Raw genomic sequence first — 19,558 nt, forward strand, 5'->3', positions numbered from 1 at the left:
CTAGTGAAGATTGCATACATATAATATTTCCTCTTCCGATATAGAACGTTACTTTCGTATACGACGAGGGCCCTAGTGCTATCAATCGTAGCCGCGGTCCCCACCCGAGTTAGGCTAGCCTAACCCGTTTTGTATAAGTTACTAATGTAAATCTCATTGTTTAACCTCTTGTATCGTTTCCTATCATTTTGGTTGGGGATATATATCCCTTAGAATTTATTGGTATAATTTGATACGTTTCTCTTTTAGAGAAAGGAGGATAAACCCTTTCCACCCCCCCCACCCGTGCCGCCATTCCAAGTGGCAACCCTATCTTTCATCATCGCCACCAAGTAGTTAACTCCGGCTTGACTTAGATAGTTTTACCGTCGATCTTCTTTGCCGCCGAGTATCCTGGCTTCGAAGTATGTCGGTAACAGGGGAATTCTTATTCCTCTACCGACCATGATGGCATCGGCACAGGAAGCCATGCTTCCTTGGTTTACTGCCGAAAGTAGACGGCATGCCTGCCTCCGCCTTTCTCCCCTGTAAACTATGACCCTTTTCCCTCCCCCCCTCTGTCCTTTAGTGTCGGCCTAGCCGTCACAACATTCTATTGGCCGTCATTCTACAATCATCCCGGCTTTCTGTGTTGACAAAGTTGCTGGCCGAAACCCAACCAGCAGTGGTTAGGTTGTCACCTTGGCCAACTCCCCCTCATGTCCTTCCTTCACCGGAAGCGAATGCCCCGGGGGGAAAGACTGAGCCGGCCCTGGCGGCTGGCAGTGGGAAACCCATTATACTGTTGAGAATTCTTCAGTCCTCTCTTGGACTGCCATCCATAAACCTCGCAACCGGCAGTACAGCCGGCGGCAAAAGTTGTGGCTGGATGGAAGCTAGAATCAGATGCATTCCTCCCCTTCCATTAGAACTCTCATTCTGGGGAGGAGACAGTGGGCGGCAGTAGCCCTCCTACACTTCCAATTATTGTGCTATACCATAATAATAGGAAATCCTCCTTTCTATTCTTTCTCTCTCTCTATCAGTTAGTGCCGCCAGGCACTAGCCTAACCCCAGAAGTATACTGGTAAAACTACAGTATACAATACAGTAGCCAGTATAACTACAGCATATAACAATAGAGTAGTTAGATAACTACAGTATACAACAATACAGTAGTATAAGTATTTCTAACATATTCTGTGTATCCTTTCACAGTCTATTGTTGGGACCATATAAAATGTTGACGTGAAGTATTCCCTCAATACCCTGATGAATCCTTTGATTATTGGGACACTTATAAATCACTGTTCAGTATTAATATTCTACAGGTGGAGGAGTTAGTGTAAATATTCACTGACTCCGGCTCTACGTACGAGAGTTATTCCACTGTATTTTCCCCTATAAGGAAATTATATATTAATATTGATGGAGGTCACAGCAATTTTCTGGGAGAGGAAACACAGATGTGTGTTTTTTTTATTTCCTTTCTAGCTTACTATCCTAAGCTATTAAATATAATATTAAGTACTGTATTACTATTTGATAAGTATGCATTTATATCAATGATATAAACAACTCTACACCCATTTCACCTTTTCTTTCCTTACAGGAGGAGCCAATGGTGAAGTGTGCAGTCGTGTTCTGCAACCACAAGAGCAAGAACTTTTGTAGGCATACGATATGTAGGTCTCATGCCCCATGCTGCATCGTATCTGGATCCCTGAGGTACTGGGACCCGAAGGGTTACTCCATCTGCTCGGCCCTGATGACCGAAGGCTTTGGATAAGAGATCCCTGACACTACGGAGTCAAGGGATACAGCAAGAGAAACCCTTTGGAGGTGGGTAAGAGGGTTCCAGAAGAAATCTCCAGGACCTTACCTACCTAATGAATCTTTAAGGTGCCTTCTGTTCCTTAAGGCTCAATCCAGTGCAATTGTGCCCCAGGTACAGGTCAAGCCTCCCTTCATCCACGGACAGTGGACGCAGACATTAACAAGGCACTGGAAGGCATGGACATCCACCAAGAACGGATGTCGGAGGTGTCTACCGACACCGAAAAGGACTTTCTACAAGAAGACCTTGAAGAAGATGTGGTTCAACCACCTACGGAGGAAGATGGATCCGTTTCGACGGTAACTGAGGACCCTCAGTTCACCGTGACGCCGTATCAACCTGTGCCGTCAACCTCTTCAGCCCCAACTTCCCGACCGAATGTGCAGGTCAGCAGGAGCGAAGCGCTCCTAGAGTCGATCCAGCAGATGTTGGCAGTGTTCCGGAAGGAACAGCAGGAGATAAAGCAAGATCTCAAAGAGACGAAGAAAGAGGTAAGGGAAGGGAAACGCTTTGGCGCTTCCAGAGGCTTTGCTAAGCCCCTTAGAGTATCTGACCTACCCCACTGCTCCGAAACCAACCCCTGGAGGTACACAGGGCACATGCCCATGATGAATGGGAAGCTCTATATCTCCGAGAAGTTGGGGGCCAGACCCCTTGAAGATCTCCAATTCTGGCCTAGTTTTTCAGCATGCTTAGATTGTTACGTGAGACTGCGGGATGAACCAGCATCCCGTGAGGAGACGGTACCGAAGGAAGTCATTGTCTTCGAGCATGATGAGGCACAGGCTATCCTATCCAAGACCCTAAAAGGAGCCGGATATACCAACTCCAAAGTCTCGCCATTGAGCAAGAGGCATCCAATCTTCATTGCTCCTTCCTCCAGAGCTTTCCTCTTTTCGGTGAAAGCCATTGACTGTGTCATGAGAGCAGTCGATGAGGGCAAACCGTGCCCATTCCTAGAAGAATGTAAAGCATTATCTCTAGCCATGCCTACCTGTGAGAAGTGGAATGAAGTTCATCTAACCTTCTCCGTTTCTAAGTTGGATCCGGAGATAGCAGATCAGCAGTTCAATGAGAACCTTCCAAAGCTGCCGGAGCATCTTTTGAGAAGGGAACAGGAGACAAAAGAGAGACTATCTGCTTCTGTCTCATCAGAACTGCCTGGAAATGTGTGCAGGCCTTACCAACGACCCAGACATGTATATGGTCTTAGTCAAATCCCACACGGGTACCCTTGTGAAGGACTTGTATGCCTTCGTCAGGTCCAGGAGGGCCTGTAGAGAGCATGTGTTTGCCGCAGCAACGGTCAAACACGAACCCAGGAAGCTGATCACTTCATGCATCTGGGGCAAAGACCTCTTCCCACAAGATGTGGTTCAGGAGGTTATCGCCAAAGCCGCCATGGAGAATAGGAACCTTCTCCAAAAGCGGGGCATGTCTTCCAAGAGGAAATCATCCTCTGACGGTGGTCCCCAACCTTAGAACAGGAAGACAAAGAAACCACTTCCGACCGTGACCATGGCCAGTGCCTCAAATGGTAACTCAGCCTCAAACCACCTTCCAGATGGTCCCTCAGCAGCTAGTATCCCAATCACCTGTATTCAACCAAGGTTTTGAGAGGCACACAACTACCTTTCGACCCTACAAAGGTAGAGGCTCAAAAAGAGGCTCCTCAAGAAACCCCTCAGAGTAGAGGAGGACGCGGTCACCGAAACAAATCCTCAGGAACCTCTCAGCAATGAGAGGCTCCAGGTAGGAGAGAGACTATTCCACTTTCGGGATCGTTGGACCTTCGATCCCTGGGCCCACAGCCTAATCAAGAATGGACTCGGTTGGAAATGGAACAAAATTCCACCCCCTTTTCCTCAATTCTTCCAACACTCCACCCCCTTGTTGGAAGAATATACCTCAGAACTCTTGAACAAAAAGGTAATAAGAAAAGCGAAGTCCATCAAATTCCAGGAAGGCTGTTTTGTGTTCCCAAGAAAGACTCAGACAAACTCGAGTCATTCTAGACTTGTCTCCACTCAACAAATTCATCGAGAACAAGTTCCGGATGCTTACCTTACAACACATACGGACCCTTTTACCAAAAGGGGCGTACACAGTCTCAATAGACTTGGCTGATGCTTACTGGCACCTACCAGTCAGCTGGGGCGGCTGACTGGGATTCAGGATACAGAAGATGAAGTATGTCTTCACAGCCATGCCCCACCCCCCACCCGCTAACTAGCGGATGGGGTAGTTATCCCTCACTAAAATTATAATGGCTCCTCTTTCAGCTGCGCCAAAAGTAATACCCTATAAATAGCGAAGGTTTGTATCTGTGTCAGAACATGACAAATTCGGAGATAATTTTGTATTTTTGCTAACCATACAAACCTTAGCTATTTACATTGGGTTTACCTTTTAGCGTAGCTGAAACGACGAGCCATTAGAATTTAACGAGGGTGTAATACCCCCACGCTAGTTAGCGGGGGGTAGGGGAATGGTAGCTAGCTACCCCTCCCCCCCTCACACACCGGTGAACTGCTTCGCTTCACTTCACTTAGAGGTAGGACTTGTCTTGGGGGACAGGGCTGGCGGGCAAATATGTGTAAATAGCTAAGGTTTGTATGGCTAGGAAAAATACAAATTATCTCCGAATTTGTCATTTGTTCCGTAACCGAAATACAAACCAAGCTATTTACTTTGGGTGACTTACCCCTTGGGAAGGGTGGAAAGTTCCCAGCCATACTGGCTTTGGCTTTGGCTTTACCCGGGGACTCAAAATCCGAGTGAGTCGCACTCGAGAAAAGGAGTCCCTGCACCTCACAAGTTCCTTGCTCCGCAAGGAAACTTGTGGCCTACATAAGCTTGTGTGTGAAGGAAGAAGTGTGACCCGTCCTAGGCAGTTGACCTGGAGTTCCAGAAGGAGCTCTGGGTTAGGACGTTCCCAATACCACCTCATCAGGTTATGGGGGACGCGACAGTATTGACTCAATACTCGGAACACAAGGAAGCATGGTTTACCTGCAGAGGTTTGAGGTCAGCTATGCAGAGACCAGGATGCTGCTTCCCCAGTAGAGGGGAAGATGAAGAAAGAAGTAAGGGCCAGACATACTTCTTTCGTTCATGCAGACTAAAACCTGATAGCAATGCCCTCAACCTTCTGCTACCTGTTCAAAAAGGAGCCTGAGGTTAGACCAGCTGTTGTGTAGCCACCACAGAGCGATAGAAACGTATCGATACTCCTGTGTGTCACGTCCTGCAGGAAGCAGGCTGTGAAGGTCATTAGACGCTTCCAGACTCCAGCTTGTAGCACCTGCGTCACAGAGTAGTACTACTCGAAGGCGAGGGACGTTGCGACGTATCCGACATCGTGCTGTAGGGCGACATGATGGAGGAGGGTCTGGATTCAGGTCGAGATGAATGTCCTTGAGTCCGAGGTGAAGAGGTATACTGGAGACTCTCCCGTGTCCTTCCTGTGCTCCCAACCCGGCTGCACGTGAGGACAAACTGCAGCTGTTCCCAAGGATAACCCCTCGATTCCTTTACTAGCAAGAAGGAGAAGGTTTGGGTCATCTGATACAGAATGGTGACTCGAAATCTTGAAGGAGTAGGACCGAAGGGCCGGGACCCCAAGATTCTGAGTCTAGCAAACAACTCAGGAGCGAACCTGAATGTTGCCTTCCCCTATCCCTTAGAAAGGGTGTGGTTGTACGAGACCAAGAAGATTGCCTACACACTGGCCGAGGCCAGAGTGAGCAGGAGCACCGTACCCCAAGACGGAATACGATCAGAGGCCTGACGTAATGGTTCTTGAGAAGATCTCTTAAGGGCCTAAAAAGTCCGAACCATGCTCCATGGAGGAGGTCTCACTCCGACTGGGGGCAGGGACGTTCGCAGCTTCACATGAGCGAAGAAAGGTCCAGCGGGGAGGAAAAAGTCTATTCCTTTCAGCCTGAAGGGCAGAGAAAGGCTGAGCGACAGGCTTCATTGCCGAGAGCGGAAAGGAGTTTCCTCCCGCCGAAAAGCAATAAGTCCGTTATTGCTGGAGAAGAGGCCTCAAGGGAAGAGGTATCTCTCCCACGACACCAACCACAGAAAACTCTCCACTTCGCCTGGTAGACCCCTGCAGATGACTATCGCAGGTGACGCGACCTCCGCTCCGCGACTGTAGCGGGTTGTCTCTTCTTGAGGAGGCGGCGTAGTGTCTCCAGGCGCGAAGCCGAAGCGATGCAACGGCTCGTGAAAGATGTTGTAGTGTGGGTGTTTGAGTAGCCTGTGCTGTGGGAAAAGCTCTCCCGGGAGTTCCGTCAGGGGAAGCAGAGGGTCCGGAAACCGTTCCGCGTATAGTCACGGAGGAGCTCTCAGGGCCATCGAAAGGTTGACAGACAACCTGGTTTTGTTGAGACCCATACTCAACAGACAACAATGGTGGGAAGACGCAGGCGTCGATGTTGTCCTACCATCACCGGAAAGCATTTTGCCAAAGAGTCTTGGGGTCTGAGACTGGGGGGAAGAACAGCGGAAGCTTGAAATTCCAGGCTGTCGCGATCAGGTCCCCCAGGCCAGGATTTGCTGGCTATTAAAGGCCAAAGACCCCCAGGTACCCTCTATCTGCGAGGCTCTGCCCAGATAGTCGGAGAGAACATTCCTCTGCCTGGAATGAGCGAGCCGATAGTGGTATAGAGAGGACCTCGGATCATCTCAGTATCTCTACTGCAAGATGCGAAGGTATGAAAATGCGTCCCTTGCTGGTTGGAATACGCCAGTACCATGAAGTCGTCGCGCAAGGAGCGACTCGGCAGGAACTGTAGGATCTGTAGAGGGGCCATACTACGGGCCCTAAGCCTGCCTGAATGATGGAGAGGTATCCTTCAGGTCCTGACCATAGGCCTGAACCGGAACATGCACGCCCCCCCCCCCCCCCCCCCTTTTTCTTTGACGAGTCCGAGAACAGCATCAAAATGTGGGGAAAGGACGAGAATATCCACTCCCATCAAGAGGTTCCATAGGTCAACACCCATTGCAGGTCTAAACGTTCCGCTGGTCCCATAGGGGCCAGAAAGTCCGGCTAATCGTTGCTTTGATACCACCGGAACTTGGGCTGCCCCACAGGGAACTTATCCTGAGGCGACTGTTCAGGACTTTTAGACGGGTCAATGAGGAAAAGAGACCCAGGAAACGTTCCAAGGTTGGGCTGAACGCTCTGCTTGGCTGAGAACAGGTACTGTGACTCTCCTCAGCCTTGCCACCATCAACTGAAGGGAAGGCTCGGAGGAGGAGGCAACAGCATCTGGCGTACCCAGGAGGTCACCCATCCAAGTACTGACCAGCCCAACGTTGCTTAACTTCGCTGATCGGACGAGACGCGGTGTTTCCAACGTGGTAAGGCCGTTGACTCAATATCATGGCTAGATACCCCAGATGTTGAGACAGAAGTAGAGAAGGCTCCTAGCAAATTACCATGATCCCTCACTCATGGTAAGGACCCGGAAGCCTGTCCCGGCGTCGAAGAAGGTCGAACCCGAGCCTACCGGAGTTGACCAGACCTCCAAAAGGCTAAGGAGGCGGAAGCCTGCTCCTGAGCGGCCATGAGGAAAGCAGGGAGAGTTCTTTGGAGAAAATCCTGCGATGCCGCGGCGGGATCGCCACACCGCATCCTAAGTCTAGGCTGAATTCCAAGAGCTTCCTGGAAGATGGATGGAATGGAAACTGGAGGTACCCGTCCTTCCGATCCGGGGCCTAAGGAGTCCTGCCGCCTCGTTACCAGTCTGATTGATTCTGCTGTCCCATGCTGGACGAAGTTTGTTCGACAAACTTGAACAGAGCTGAGAGATCGACCACGGAATTCCCGTCTCAGATGCTTTCCTAAGAGAAAGGATCGACTGAAGAAGCCGGGGGGTGAAGCCGTCGACGATCCTATGGAGGACCTTCTCTTAAGGCATGGATCATTCTGCCCAAACGGGCAAAACTCTTGCCGACCCCATGGCATAGAGGTTCAATGACACTGAATTCGCTGACAGAGACGGAGAGATGGTAAGAGCGAGGCGCGATATCCTAGGCTGATCACGGAGATCGTGTAGGAATCGGCATCGGGAAGCCTAAGATGAGTAACCTTAGGCATCCTCCCAGCGTGAGACCTGCAAGGGGGGGTTGCCAATCCTAGAGTTAGTGAACTCTGCCGCTCCCTCTAGGATTACGCCCCCCCCCCCCGGAGAACTTCCCATGCTATCTGTCCCTGACAGGAGGGGACTGCTATTGGACACCTTGTTTTAGCTGCCGTAGCCAGTCCGATAACTTAGGCCGATGAGGCTGAAAGAAGAGGCGCTGGACCTGCAGGGTCTGGAAGCAAGCGCCTTGGAGGAGTGGAAACAGAAGTCGACTTCCTCCGCACAACCGCTGTCCATGTCTCTGTCCTTGAGCACAAACAAGCTCTTCCCAAGGATGGAAGAGTGTCTGGGCTTGTCGACATCCACGGATGAGACACTCGAGAGGAAGCCCTCGGACACTGCGACGAGATGGTCCAACCTCGAGCTCAGCCGCAGGACCAAAACTTGGCGACGAAACGCCAAGGTACTAGAGCCCGAGAGGAGGAAAGTACCCATGACCTTCCTGGAGCTTCCTTGTACAAAACCTCGGGTCACAACCGGGGAGGGAAAGGACTGGGTAAGCCCCTTCCACGAGATGGAGAAGAGGAAGGGGTAGACCAGTCACCCCTTGCCCGACGGAGAAATCTCGAACGGAAAGCTCCCTGGCAAGACCCTTCCAGGGAATGACGAGGAGGGGCTAACCCAGGTTCTGGAAAGAAGAATGTTGCTTAGACCTCCCTGAAGATTCTTCCTGCTCTTGCATGTGCCATGCTCTGCGTTTATGGGGTGAAGACAGTGTTCTGGAAATACGTTCCAGATGACTCGCCAGGCTGGCCATGTTGCGAAACCCCGACGGGAATCGCGGCCGCAATCGCCCTGGCGCTCGCGCGATGGTAAATCAATGGTTTGCGTGTGGCCGAATGTGGAAGCGCCCATGCGTGGGCATGCAGGAGCGCAGACGAAAGTGCGCGAGGGAGCGCAAAAGGAGGGCGAGCGTGATAGGAAGGGTGAGAGCTGGTGGTCGGAATCCGAAAGTTCACAGGCGAGCGATGACCCGTAGGCGAGCAATGGATACTGCAGGAATCAAGCCGATGTTCGCGCGATGGAACACCGTAGGCTCGCGCAATGGAACACCGTCGGTTCGCGCGATGGAACACCGTCGGTTCGCGCGACGGAACAACGTTGGTCCGCACGATGGCGCGACAGAACACCGTTGGTCCGCGCTATGGAATACCGTTGGTTCGCGCGCATGCGAACATTGAAGTGCATGTGCGCGGGTGCGCATGCGCGTAGGCGCGCGGCCACGTGGGCGTGCTGTCGCGTGGGCGCGTGGGCACGTGGGCGCGCAGGTGAGCGCAGGCGGTCGGGAAACCGATGGCGCGTCTTTGGCAAGCAATGGCCCGTAGGAGAGTGAAGGCGCGTTGGCAAGCGATGGCGCGTAGGCAGGCGACGGCGCGTTGGCGAGCGGTGGTGCGTTAACAAAACGCTAGCGCACAGACGAAGAATCGCGCGGGCGCGTAGGCGATCGCTAACGCGTAAGAGACTAGGGATGGTTAGCGCGCATCGCACTAACAGAAGGCGCGCAGGTGCATCAGGAAGGTGAGCGCTGAAGCAAGCTGTTAATCAGGCGATCCTAGACGGTCAGGAAAAATCGTTGGCGCCCATTGGTGCGTGGCAGGAAAGGGTGCACAGATGTGCGCTGGCGATTGAAGAAAGCTGGCGCACAGAAGGACAGAAGTAAAGGTGAGCGCTGGCGAGCAGGAGGAAGATCTACGGCAAGACTCAGCTACCGGAGATCGTGGTCCACAGCAGGCGAGTGCTAGATCGCTACTGATGGTGTCCAGGGGAACTGACACGCGTGGCAGATCGATGGCGATCGCTGACGCGCAGGAGATCGCTGACAAGCAGGCGAACGTTGACGCGTCTGTGGTCGCTGGCGAGCTGGTGATCGCTGGCAAGCAGAAGGCAACGCGTGGAATCCTGCGCGTAGAAGAAGAGTCCTAGTCCAAGACCTGAACCGAAGTTCCAGATCGCGTGGGCAAACGTGGGCGCACAGGGCGCGTAAAAGGAACCAACAGGAACAGCAGAGACGATCATCAGGAGAGCGCTGACGAACAGGAGTGTGCTAGCGAACAGGAGAGCGCTACCGATCAGGAAAACGGATGAGCAGGAGAGCGCTACCGATCAGGAAAACGCAGATGAGCAGGAGAGCGCCTGTGCGCTAACACTGAGCAGGAGAGCGCCTGTGCGCTAACACTGAGCAGGAGAGCGCCTGTGCGCTAACACTGAGCAGGAGACACTGCAGAAGGGCGCGCAGGGGAACCCTGACACGCAAGGGAAGAACCCCCGTGGGAGGCAATTGCCCCGAATGGACCGTTGTCCGTCGGGAGACCGATGTCCGTCGGAAGACCGTTGCCCGTCGGAAGACGAGGTCAGACTGCTGTCCATCTGCACCAGGGGCGGAAGGTCAAGAAGGAGTTGCAGGCTGTATACGGAGATTCAAAAAGGCGCCTCTTAGCATCCTTATAGGGAGATGGGAGGCCTTTACGACGTAGCGGACGGTGAGCCTTACGGCGAAGGCGGCCAACAGCAACAACAGCAGAAGAGTTCTCCGAAGAGGAGTCTCTATGAGTGTACTCTCTCGCAAACGAAAGAGAAACACTTCGTAGAAGAGACGGGTCAGCCAATGACCTAAAAAGAGCAATCCTCCGAAGAGGGGCTCCTGCAGTTGCCCAGCCCCTTGAGCGTAACTGCAGGTGCGACCACTCAGCACCAAGAGCATAGTCGCACGAAAAAAGGCAAGAGAAGAACCCCCACAAGGGAAAAACTCAAGCCTGGACAGGAAAACTTTCCTCGAAAGGAAAGTTCCCCACCCAAGGAGGCGAGCCTCCTGAGTGTTCTAAAATGAACTGGAGAGCTGTCAATCATCACGGTTGTACTTCCAGGAGAAGGAGACACGCCCCTGACGAAGGTCTATAGGGGAGGCAGCACAGCCGAATCCCCAGGCCTCAACAAGACAGCTCACTCCGTTGTCACATTACAGAAACGAACTAGATCGGTAACTGTGGAAAATAAAAACAAAAATCATTAGTTAACATTCATTCCCCCGGGAAGGCTCCGAAGAGGAATCCCGAGGGAAAGGAAAACAAGAATTACACAACAGACACGTGCCCTCACAACCACTTACACTCACGGAAGGAGAGCTGTAACCAAAACAGAATTATGATATTTTGATTATAACATAAATTTTTGAATATACTTACCCGGTGAATATATAATAGCTGACGTCTCCGACGGCTCGACAGATTCCAAAAACTCGCGAGCGATCGCCGTGAAGGTTGCGGGTGTGCCCACCAGCGCCGACTATCGGCCAGATACCGCATATACTTGTAAACATCTCCAGTTCTTTTCAGTCCCCTAGGTCTCTATCGGGGAGGAAGGGAGGGCCTTTAATTTATATATTCACCGGGTAAGTATATTCAAAAATTTATTTTATAATCAAAACATCATTTTTAAATATTAAACTTGGCCGGTGAATATATAATAGCTGATTCACACCCATGGTGGTTGGTAGAGACCAGTATTAATACAATAAAGGCGTATATGCTCAAGAGTTTTTGACAATTATTCAAAAAACAGACTTAAGTATAGGTACCTGGTAAGGAAGCAGACTCTGATTATTACTCTGCCTCATTAGTCCGCTTTCCTCACGAAGCCCAGCCATCCTCTCAGGATGCTGAAAGACTCCCAGGAGCTGTTATATCCAGGGCGAACACCCCTATAACAGGACCTCATCAATACCCTTAATCTGGGCGCTCTCAAGAAACAACATTTGACCACCCGCCAAATCAAAAAGGATGCGAAAGACTTCCTAGTCTTCCGTACAACCCAAGACAAGATTAAAAACATTTCAAGAGAAGATTAAAAGGATATTGGGATTAAGGGAATGTAGTGGTAGAACCCTCACCCACTACTGCACTCGCTGCAACGAATGGACCCAGGGTGTAGCAGTCCTCATAAAGAGTCTGGACGTCTTTTAAGTAAAATGAAGTGAACACCGACTTGCTCCTCCAAAAGGTCGCGTCCATAATACTTCGAAGAGACCTGTTTTGCTTAAAGGCACCGAAGTCGCTATCGCTCTCACTTCGTGCGTCTTGACCTTAAGCAAACAACGATCTCTCTCATTTAAATGAGAATGTGCCTCCCGGATTGAAAGTCTAATAAAGTACGATAACGCATTTTTAGACATGGGCAATGAGGGCTTCTTAACGGAGCACCATAAGGCCTCAGAACCACCTCGTAATGGTTTAGATCGAGCTAAGCAAAACTTAAGAGCTCTAACGGGGCACAGCACTCTTTCAACTTCGTTACCTACGATTTCTGACAGACTAGGTATTTCAAAAGATTTAGGCCAAGGACGAGAAGGCAGTTCGTTCTTGGCCAAAAAACCAAGTTGAAGCGAACATGTAGCTTTATTTGTAGAGAAGCCGATGTTCTTACTAAAAGCATGGATCTCACTGACCCTTTTAGCCGAAGCCAAGCCCACCAAAAAAAGTGTCTTGAGGGTGAGATCCTTCAGGGAGGCTGAATGCAATGGCTCAAACCTGTCTGACATTAGGAACCTTAGGACTACGTCTAAGTTCCAAGCGGGAGTTGACATACGACGCTCCTTAGAGGTCTCGAAGGACTTAAGGAGATCTTGGAGATCCTTGTTATTTGACAGATCCAAGCCTCTATGTCTGAAAACAGACGCCAACATGCTCCTGTAGCCTTTAATAGTGGGAGCAGAAAGGGAGCGAACATTTCTCAGATGCAGGAGAAAGTCCGCAATTTGGGCTACAGAGGTACTGGAAGAGGAAATAGAGGAGGACTTGCACCAGTCTCTAAATACCTCCCATTTCGACTGATAGATCCTGATGGTAGAGGATCTTCTAGCCCTCGCGATCGCTCTAGCTGCCTCCTTCGAAAACCCTCGAGCTCAAGAGAGTCTTTCGATAGTCTGAAGGCAGTTAGACGAAGCGTGGGGAGGCTTTGATAAAATCTCTTTACGTGAGGCTGTCGCAAGAGATCCATCCGTAACGGCAGACTTCTTGGAACGTCTACCAGCCATAGAAGTACCTCTGTGAACCACTCTCTCGCGGGCCAGAGTGGAGCAACCAATGTCAACCTGGTCCCTTCGTGAGAGGTGAACTTCTGCAGTACCTTGTTTAGGATCTTGAAAGGTGGAAAGGCATAAACGTCCAGGTGAGACCAGTCCAGCAGGAAAGCGTCTATGTGGGCTGCCTCTGGATCTGGAAAGCAGAAAGTCAAGAGCCTCTTTGTCAGAGAAGTCGCAAAAAGATCTATGGTGGGTTGACCCCATGTCATCCATAGCTTCTCGCACACAGCATTATGCAACGTCCACTCCATGGAGATGACTTGTCCTCTTCTGCTGAGGCAGTCCGCCAAGACATTCAGTTTTCCTTGCACAAATCTCGCCAAAGGAGAGATGTAACTTGCCTTAAATGGAATTCCTTCTGATCCGTGGATCAAAGACCCGAGCATTCCAGACTGTCCAGTGGAGCTCCCTAACCCAAAACCGAAGCATCTGAATACAACACATGGTTTGGGTTCTTGATCGCAAGAGAAAAACCTTCTCGAAGTCTGATGTTGCTGTCCCACCAAATCAGACATGTCTAGACTGGGTTGGAGATTGGGAAAGAGATACTCTCTAAGCCCTTCTCCTTGTTCCAATGGTTTAGGTGAAATTGGAGAGGGCATAGGTTGAGTCTCCTCAGAGAGATAAACTACTCCAGCGATGAAAGAGTTCCCACGAGGCTAGTTCAAACTCTTACAGAGCAACTGTTTTCCTCTTGCAAGTGAAGGACTTTTAACAGAGCTTGTTCCATTCTTGTGGGAGACGAAAAGGCCCGAAAAATCAGACACTGTATCTCCATTCCCAAATAAAGAATAGTCTGGGATGGGGTACAGTACTGTAAGTTACGACTTCTCTACGTTCACTATGAGACCTAGCTCCTTGGTAAGGTCTAAAATCCATTAGAGGCTCTCCAGACAGTGATATAATGACGACGTCCTGATTAGCCAGTCGTCAAAATGAAGGGAGGCTCTGAATCCTCAAAAAATGTAGAAAGCTTGCTACATTTTGCAAGGGCCTTGTAAAAACAAGAGGAGCAGGAATGAGGCCGAAGTACAGTGCTCGACATTGGTACATTACTTTCCCGTCCACAAACCTCAGATGTTGTTGAAAGTTTGGATGAATCGGGATGTGGAAGTATGCATCCTGAAGGTCGAGAGAGACCATCCAGTCGCCTTCCCTTACTGCTGCCAAGACAGATTTGGTAGTCTTCATCGTGAAGTTTGTCTTGACAATGAACACATTGAGCGCACTTACATCTTAAGTACTCCTGCAGTGAACGTGGCTGCCAGATCATTGGAGCCATCCCTGATAGCCTTGTTCCTGCAGTGAACGTGGCTGTCAGATCATTGGAGCCATCCCTGATAGCCTTGTTCATGCATGACATAATTGTACAGCAAAACATTGACAACTGGAGAGACCTTCTGACTTAAGGCTCCCAGGGACCAACCAACAAATAAAAACTTCAAACGCTCGAAAAAACTCCTAACAGGAGATGGTCTAGCTCTGAAGCCGACCATAAAATCTTGGAGCGTCTCATGGCCAGGCGACGGGAAGAGTCTATGAGGCTTGAGAAGTCTCCCTGGGCAGAGGCAGGAACTCCCAAGCCGAGAACTTCTCCCGTGTCATACCAGACGCTCGCTCTAGAAGCCAGTTTAAAAGGAGGGAAAGCAAAGGCTGTCTCCCCCAAACTCCTCCTGGTGATCAACCAGTCGCCTAGCAAACGTAAAGCTCTCTTAGAAGAGCGAGAGAGCACTAGCTTAGAAAACAACGGCTTCGAAGTAGCTAGGCCTAGCGTAAACTCTGACGAAGGCGAACGAGGAGCAGCAGTTACAAAATGGACCGGAAAAAGATCCTTAAAAATCAGCATGATTTTTTTAAAGTCCATAGAGGTCTGAGCAGCTTTAAGCTCCTCTCCGTCTGACAAAGTCACCAAAGGAATATCAGTAGGAGGAGGATCAGCAACTTCCTCATCTGAAGGAACCTCGTCCGACAATTGTCTAGTCTCATGAAAAGGAGAGACCTGCCGCGGCGGCAATGCTTGACAGGCAATGTCAACAAGCAAAGGAGCAGCAGTAGCAGTAGAGGAAGCGACGTCACGTCGCTGCTGAAAGGACTGAAAACCTTGTGACTGTCCAACAACAACAACAGGAGTTGATGGACGCTCGACGTCACGTCGGAACTGCATTGACTGCCTAGACTGAGCAGTCAAAACAACCTTCGACTGCGGTGATTGACGCTCAACGTCAAGTCGAGGCAACTGAGCTGGTTGGCGAACGTCCTGAACGTCAACACGAGACTGCGGCAGCGGCTGAACGTCAACACGAGACTGCGGCAGCGGCTGAAAGTCAACACGAGACTGCAGCGAGGGAGGATCCATGTCACGTGACTGACGTGAAAAACTACTGACATCACGTTTCAAAGTACAAGAAAACGTCAGCACTAACGTCAAACGGACGAGTAAATGCTCGTTTGGGCGGCTGACGGCCAGAGTCTCGTTTAGCGTAACGGCGACTCGAAAGCGAAGGTTCATCGTGAACCTGCACAACGTCATACTTCTCCATAAGGGAGGCAAGCTTAGTCTGCATGTCCTGCAGGACAACCCATTTAGGATCAACGGGAGTCGGAACGGGCCGAGACGACGGTAACGTCTGTGTTGGCAAAACATTGCCTTTACCGCGACCCTCGGACCCCGTGTTACGCTTGCATTTAATAGGCGAACAGTCTTCCAACGACTGCAAAGGGTCAGAGCTGTCCCCATGGCTACAGCCAGGACGCTGGACCTATCCTGAAGGGACTGACTTTCGCTTAAAGGGTCTAGAAACCTTGCGCCAAGGTTTCTTTTGCGAAAAGTCTTCGGATGACGAGGAGAACACAGTCTCACCCGTCTTATGGTAAGGGCAATCTTGACGAGAAACGTCCGATACCAAAGAGGGAACGTCTGTACGTTGGTTAAAGCCTCTCGTCCCCTTAAGTCCTACGACATTACTTCTCCCTGGTGCAGGGGAGCCTGAAAGAGGTATCGGACTAGGGGAACGACAAGCACGAACAAACGAACCCTCCGCAACACAGAACATGTTTTTTGCACTTACTTCACTGATATCGTATTTTTCAATAATTTCACATTAGGCATGAATAAAACTGATATCTACCTGAAGCACGCAATTCTCCCTTACATCAAAAGGTTATAATTGCGAAATGAGTCGTATAATGTAAGCACATTAGTACAAAATGAAACACACATGCAAAAATCAAAAAACATATACATATATATCGAATAAAACGGAAATATATAAAGTTAAAAAGGATCAGTGACTGGGGAGGAGACTAAACACTAGTTCACTAAAGACTATGTTTACAATCTCTCATCGTACAGTGCCTTGGGACGAGAATAAAAACTAAAAACGTTTTATCCTCTCTCCCCGTACAGAGACTTGGGACGAGAGTAAAAAACTGAATCGAGAACACCGTTACTCGCTCCCAAACTCCTTACTTGGGACGAGAATAAAGATCGGATCGTTCTCTCTTTCTCTCTCTCTCTCCGTCTCTCTCTCTCTCTCTTGTCACACACAAGAGAATTGCCCACTCACCCTTCGTCAATAAACAGGTTATTTGACCAAAGGAAAAAACTGAAAGGACTAAGAAATTGAAAATTAACGAGTTCCTTTAAATTAGTATCTAAAACACTTCAGTTTGAAAGAAGAATGAACAAAACGTCAAAATCGATTTACTCTTTCTGCAAAGTGAAACCGTGATTCTCTCTTTCTCTATCGTAACGATAGAGTGCAAACTGCGTAGCATAAATAAACCAAACGTTAGTTCATCTTTGAAAAAAGCACAAAGACTATTCAAAGAATATATTTCTTAAAATATTTTCTAAAAAATATTCATTTCATAACTCTTACAGAGCAATTGATTTAAACTTAACGAAAATAAAAGTTGAATGGGCTCAACGTTGTTTAACTTCGGTTTCCAAGTTAGGACCGCCTACATCTCGGACTAGGGGAGGAATAGGTAAAGGCCGCATATAAACAAAACATAAAATTTATCTTGATGTTTAGTATAAATGGAAAGCTAATCGAAGAGGCCTAATAAAGGCGGGTGGGATATAAAATATATAGAGGAAAATCTATAAATATCAACAATAATTTATAACGTGATAAAATAATTACTAAAAGCCTTAAACACACTTCCGTACACTGAGGGAAGGGTCGGCCATCTTTACTCTATGGAAAAACCAGAGATAAAAAAGCAAGGGCAAAACACTTTTCCTCTCCTTTCAAAAGCATTTCTTTTGAAGATAGTATTGAATAATCCAAAACGGCGAAAGCAATAAAACCAAAACCAAGTACTTCACCAATTCGGTAGAAAACTCGAGGTCATAAAGCGAGTGGAATCAACTTGTCGATGAAACCGACAGAGAAGAACTGGAGATGTTTACAAGTATACAGTATGCGGTATCTGGCCGATAGTCGGCGCTGGTGGGCACACCCGCAACCTTCACGGCGATCGCTCGCGAGTTTTTGGAATCTGTCGAGCCGTCGGAGACGTCAGCTATTATATATTCACCGGCTAAGTTTAATATTTAAAAATAACAATTATAATTATGTAACTATGTAATTTAAAAAATGAATGAACACTAAAGAAAGAGCGAAAACCCCGAAAGGAATCGTTCTATAAAGCTTAAAATCAACAGAAAGGAATCGTTCTATAAAGCTTAAAATCAACAAACACAATTAGATTCTTAAACTAATTGAGACAAAACGTACGGCGTAGCAAACCCACCCACACGGGAAGGAAGCTACTCCGACGTAGTAAAAGTAACGTAGTAAAAGGGTGAACGACCTCAAGAGAGAGAGAGAGAAAGACCGAAGTCAAACTCGATCGCGACCCATGAAATTACACCATAGTGGCCTAACTGCTGAGGGCTCCACGGAGATATCGTACACTACACACACAAGCACAAACTCTGAAAAGGAAACTTACTGATTTCTATACTCAAATATATACATAAACATGAAAAAATGTTTACATATATATTGAGTAAAAGAAAAGTAAGTGATTAAGTAAAGACAAAACAAATAATGGCTGCCAAGCGAGGACGAAGACAGACACGTCTGTCCTCGTCCGAGCCAAAAGTGAAGTGAAGCAGTTCACCGGTGTGTGAGGGGGGAGGGGTAGCTAGCTACCACTCCGCTACCCCCCCCCGCTAACTAGCGCGGGGGTATTACACCCTCGTTAAATTCTAATGGCTCGCCATTTCAGCTACGCTAAAAGGTAAACCCAATGTAAATAGCATGGTTTGTATTTCGGTTACGGAACAAAAATAGATTTTTCACTTCGTTCAAAATCCGTTTAGTGTGACTATTCACTTCGAGCCCAGGGTCTTTGGTGGGTCTCAATAATACTTCCCCTGGAAGAGAGATGAGGTCACTATATTAAGTGCATGGAAGTGCCACTGATGAATGGCCTTTAAGTCACATGTATAACTTTTAATCAGGATGTATGAACATTTCCAAGGGCTCCAAAAACTATTGATGTTTTTATATTCTGGCAATCAGACCTATTACAGAACTTTCACAAAATGTTATTTTGATAATAAAATAAATTTTTGAATATACTTACCCGGTGATTATATAAGCTGCAGCTCTGCTGCTCGACAGAAAACTCTACGGAAAAAATCCGCCAGCGATCGCTATGCAGGTAGGGGGTGTACTTCAACAGCGCCATCTGTCGTCCAGATACCCAGTACTCATTGTAAACAAAGAACTCAATTTTCTCCTCGGTCCACTGCGTCTCTATTGGGGAGGAAGGGAGGGTCCTTTAATATATAATCACCGGGTAAGTATATTCAAAAATTTATTTTATTATCAAAATAACATTTTTCAATATTTAACTTAGCCGGTGATTATATAAGCTGATTCACACCCAGGGGGGTGGGTAGAGACCAGCAATAAATGTTTACATTATTATGAGCTAAGGATTTTTTATTTCATTTCAGAAGTTATCAAAATAACAAAAACAAAATAAATAGGTACCTGGTAAGGAAGTCGACTTGAACAATTACTCTGCCTTTTTAAGTACGTCTTCCTTACGGAGCCTCGCGATCCTCTTAGGATGCTGAGCGACCCCTAGGATCTGAAGTATAAAGGGTTGCAACCCATACCACAGGACCTCATCAAAACCTCTAATCTAGGCGCTTCTCAAGAAAAGAATTTGACCACCCGCCAAATCAACCAGGATGCGAAAGGCTTCTTAGCCTTCCGGACAACCCAAAAACACAATAAAAACATTTCAAGAGAAAGATTAAAAAGGTTATGGAATTAGGGGATTGTAGTGGTTGAGCCCTCACCCACTACTGCACTCGCTGCTACGAATGGTCCCAGAGTGTAGCAGTTCTCGTAAAGAGACTGGACATCCTTAAGATAAAAAGACGCGAACACCGACTTGCTCCTCCAATAGGTTGCGTCCATTATACTTCGCAGAGATCTATTTTGTTTAAAGGCCACTGAAGTTGCGACAGCTCTAACT

At 48.5% G+C, this 19,558-nt stretch overlaps 1 protein-coding gene and 1 pseudogene across 1 annotated transcript in view; both read right to left on the bottom strand.

Annotated features, from left to right (window-relative positions):
* PIG-F (phosphatidylinositol glycan anchor biosynthesis class F) overlaps window positions 1-19,558 on the bottom strand; it is a 101,006-nt gene that overhangs the window by 48,107 nt on the left and 33,341 nt on the right. The gene's annotated exons all lie outside the window — the stretch shown is intronic.
* On the bottom strand, window positions 7,086-7,203 carry LOC137647380 (5S ribosomal RNA; annotated as a pseudogene).

This window comes from Palaemon carinicauda, chromosome 9, assembly GCF_036898095.1.
Source record: "Palaemon carinicauda isolate YSFRI2023 chromosome 9, ASM3689809v2, whole genome shotgun sequence".
NCBI lineage: Eukaryota > Metazoa > Arthropoda > Malacostraca > Decapoda > Palaemonidae > Palaemon > Palaemon carinicauda.